Source organism: Lynx canadensis, chromosome C1, assembly GCF_007474595.2.
Source record: "Lynx canadensis isolate LIC74 chromosome C1, mLynCan4.pri.v2, whole genome shotgun sequence".
Lineage (NCBI taxonomy): Eukaryota > Metazoa > Chordata > Mammalia > Carnivora > Felidae > Lynx > Lynx canadensis.
Window position 1 is genome coordinate 24,593,283 of NC_044310.1, and position 4,704 is coordinate 24,597,986.

Sequence of the window (4,704 nt, forward strand, 5' to 3'; positions counted from 1 at the left end):
TACTGTTAGCATAGGGCTAGTTTCTAAGTATTCCCTAAAGGCCTGGGTATTTCCATTCCCCTAAGCACAGGAACATAGATAAGTGGCTTAAGATTCCCTTGGGGAACACTGAAAGATTTGCAATTACAGTGATGGTTATATTGTTGGGTGCTACCTTCAGGGTACTCCGCACCCCTTTATTCAAGGACCTTGGGCCCGAGAATTTAGTGAGAGTTCGTAACTTTCCATTTTGGTGACTCAAAACAGGTCTCTTTTTGCCAGATCTGGAGTCTTGATTTGGGTTATACCAACCAAATAGGACCTTGGAAGGTTCTATTTCATCACTCCGGCTCTGTTGCCTTGGTACTGCCCCTTGGCTCCTCCACTCCGGGACCCCATCATTCTTACTGACGTCAGGGATTCCATTTCAACGGCAGCATCTCTTAGCTTCATTCCCAGCCTATGGAGGATATAAACTACAGCACTCTCCAAGATAAGGTGTTCCTCTTGTCTACATACTTTCCAATTCCTTGGTGAAAGGAACATCCTCTGAGCAATTCTAGAGGGCAAAATTAGATTAAGTCACACATATGACAAATCTGCATCAACATTTCTATCTTCATGTTTTTGGATTTATCTTCTGCTATGCTAAGGAATTTTAGGAGTTTCAATTTGAACATACACCGTGTGCAGTCCAGGTTTCATCTAACCAACCAGCTAAGAGCCACTCGTAGCTGCTAAAGCCAATATACTGAATCCAGAATCTCTAGAATTTCCATATCCATAAATTCAACCCAAATGAAATAAAATTTTGTTCTTTTCTTCCTGGTCTAATTTAAACCTTTAAAACCCAGGTTTCTGCTGATTCAAATTAACTAAGCCTTACCATTCTTCTGTAAGCCTTCCCTCGGATCAGACTTTGTGTTTGCCTTCCAGAAGCACATCGGGATCTAACTCTAGTTACAGATCTGGTGGCAACATGGGGTAGTGGGTTGGACATGAATATTGGCATTCCCTTTCAAGGCAACTACCCAAGGTCTCCAAGTAAGACAGGACCAGCCATATTAGTGAGGGGAAGAAAGGCTGTTTCTTCTGGTAAGAGACACTAAGTGGAATCTGGATTCAGAACACTGGGACTTACCTAAATCCACTCAAATGTCCCCATTTCTCGTTTCAGGGTCCCATTCTCTCCCAAACAAGGTTCTAATTTTCACATAAGAGACATGGTAAGGCTATGAATTTAACTCATGCTGTAATTCTGTAACCCAGAATCTCCTTCTGATTTTCATGTACATCGGCCTTGCAGTTGCAAGAGACAAAATTCTTCTGGGGCTCTCCTATACATGCCTGGAGCTGAAAATGTAAAGTTCTGGGGTCTTTGGGTTTTTCGCTTTTTTTCTCCTTTACTTCTTTAGCATCGCCACCACCATCTAGGCCCTCATTTCTTACATGATGGTCTGTAGTGGCAGCCATTTGATCTGCCGACGTCCTCCAAGAGACTTTTCGTTTCAACCGAAACACAAATGTACGTAATCTTTGTCTACTTTTTTCCAATGGCAATTTATCCTCATTTCCTTCAAATCCAACAGTCATAACTAATCTAAGAGTGCCATCTGTGAGGGCCTACTGCCTATAACCACTTTCGGAAATAAACGGTTATTGGAGTTTAGTAGTTGCAAGACACAAAACCCTACCTATTTTAAGTAGCAAAGGATTCAACGCAAGTAAATAGGTGCTTGCAAGAACTGGAAAGCCTGAGCAGTGGGCTCTAGACTGGATCTCCAGGTCTACCCTGGTAGCATTCCCTCTGCCACCATCAAGATGAGGAATCATCAGGCCACCACAGGCTGACTACAAGAACACACATCACTGTTCTTTATGATCAGGAAGCCCTTCAACACTCACAAAACTACGGGCGGATATTGGGTACCACTGAAGAGAAACCCAAGGTCTTTAGATCCTTGCAGTAGCAACAAAGTAGCTGAAGATGGCCCCACAATCACTTCTTCCTTCCACATCTTATTTATACATTTAATTGGCAAAATTTAAATTATATTCAGAACCTTGCTTTAAGGAAGTTTAAAACCCATCGCTTTTAGCTTTCCAGCCTCTGGGTACAAGAAAGTGTATTAGAAAGGGTCAGAATGAATGAGTACGCATTTACCATATCCACGAGTTTCTTTACATGACCCCGTTCAAGTGGGACTGGTGACACACCCTCTCCCAGTTTTAGCCCATTTGAAAGCTGACTGCAAGCATCCCATCTGTCTGGCTTCGAAGATTACCTCTCTTCCTGGACTCAGAGAAACTTACAATTTCCTGGTCTTCAGAGTTGTTTTGCTGATCTGTACAATCTCACCCCCAGCCATCTCTTCAACCTCCTTGGTCCACATATTCCAGCCAAATAGGTCTCTAAGCTGTGTGTGTGTGTTTTAAACAGGCTAAAGATGCTCCACCAAAGGGCCTTTGTATTTTGTTCCCAATGCCTGCTATGTTCTTCCCCTAGATAGAAAGAACCATTTGGTTCTTTCTCACTCCCCTTAGGATTCTGATCAAATGTTCATGAAAGACGCCTGTACTACCATCTGAAGTGGCTCCATCTACCACTCTCTCTAGTCTCTCTACTCTGTTTTCTCCAGTGCACTTATCCTCATCCAGATCATCCATTTTATCGTCTTTCCCCCACTAGAGTGTACGTTCCACGGGGACAACAATTTTGTGTTTTCTTCGTTGTTGCATGCTACACTTGAAATGTAGTAGGTGGGGCGCCTGGGTGGCTCAGTTGGTTAAGCGTCCGACTTCAGCCAGGTCACGATCTCGCGGTCCGTGAGTTCGAGCCCCACTTCGGGCTCTGGGCTGACGGCTCAGAGCCTGGAGCCTGGTTCCAATTCTGTGTCTCCCTCTCTCTCTGCCCCTCCCCCATTCATGCTCTGTCTCTCTCTGTCCCAAAAATAAATAAACGTTGAAAAAAAAAAAAAGAAATGTAGTAGGCATTTCAAAACGAAGGAATGCTGTACAAAGAAGTTAAACTTTCCCCATTTTCTAAAGGGAGAACCAACTTTTCCAACGCATTACTCATGTTCTCCTCCAGGTGGTGCCGAAGGGCCTTTTCATCAGCGAATGTCTAGGCTATACAAAGTAGTGTTGCAAAGGATTAGAATAAGCTTAGTTTTTCATAGCCTCTGGTCTAGAGTTCTGGGCTTTTCTTAGATGACCCCCATAATCTCCCTTAACTTATTTATTCTTATTTCTGCAGGAGAAAAAAACATGGGTCTTTACCAAAAGCATTTCAGTACACCATGTCAATCTTTGCGACCCCATAATTAACGATTATTTTCCCCATTTTGGTTGAGTGACAGCAGACTCAGAGGCAACTGTCCAAGTGTCACAGCAGGAAGAAGTGGAGCTTAGATAAGAACACAGGTCTGGCTGCCAATTCTTGCCCCTCCCAAAGACTTCTTCCAGTTTATCAAAGTTAACTGCTGTCCTGGTAAGGCTTCAAGAGAACTGCAATCTTGAGCTGATAATTTGCATTTCACAGATTTGCAGACTGTTTGCACCCTTTTCCAACAGTTTCCCTTTTTCACACAAGGACACCCTCCAGGGCACTTTCTTCCAGAGACTCAAAGTCCGCTAAGAGCACTTCCCATCTCAGGTGCAGGGAAATGTGCTCAGTCTGGCTGCAGTGCCCAAGAGATAAGAGTCTTCCAAGTTGTCTGTTGTCCAGACTCATCATCCTCATTGTGGTAAAGCACAGGCCAGGAAGACAAGGAGCAGGTGCATCTGTGGAAGGAAACAGAAAGCCATCTGGTCCTTAGGGAAAGGGTGTTTTCAATTCTTCCTCTGGGCCCAGGGCTAAGGTGCTAAAGAAGTTCCTTAAATATTGTGGAAGAGTTGGGGAAATTAAGAGCATGAGAGAAAAACTGACTCACAGGTCACAAAGTAAGTTACTGCCAGGTTTAGAATCTTACATCAGGTTTCATGAATCTTTTAGTTTTGCTGCTACACTATGTATGCGCTCTCATTTCTAAGGCCAAAACCCCAAGTAGTACTAACATAGCTCAATTCTGACAAATTTATAAGAGCAGATAAAATCAAATGTCGAGATTTTGACGGCATGTCTCCTATCTCCTTTCATTATGAGTTTTAGTCACATTCCTTAGTCCCTCTTACTCAAACTACATTGGCAAAACTAAGAAAGCCTTTTGGAACGGGGAATGTGTACCCAGGAATGTAACAAACATTCGGGGTTATTGCTCGGTGATTATGCAAAACCAGTACCTTTCCTCCTCCAGTAAGAATACTCGGTCCCCAGCCTGTAACCTCACATCATTCACTGGGACTCTCTGAAGAGTCACTGGCACAGCCACCCCTTCTCTCCTCTGAAGCACATTCCTACTGGCGGCTACAGTGCGGAAAAGAAGTAAAGCTTGAACAGGAAAACTGAAGGCTGCCTCCAGAGGACAAACGAGGTTCCATTTTAATCTACAGCTTCTCCATACAGCTGACTCAGCTAATTCTGCAGTCTGACCCTGGAGTCCCAAACAAGCCAAGCTTCGCTTCCTGTCAGGCTCGGAGTCGTTGGTGTATAGGGGCTCCACTGCAGTCTAACTAGAACACAATGCTTCTTCCCTGGGATTAGGAAAACTCCCATCCTGAGACTGGTCTATTCAATCAAACACTTGGCTCTGTAGGACTGTCCCAAGCCAAGGAAAATGAGAGGAG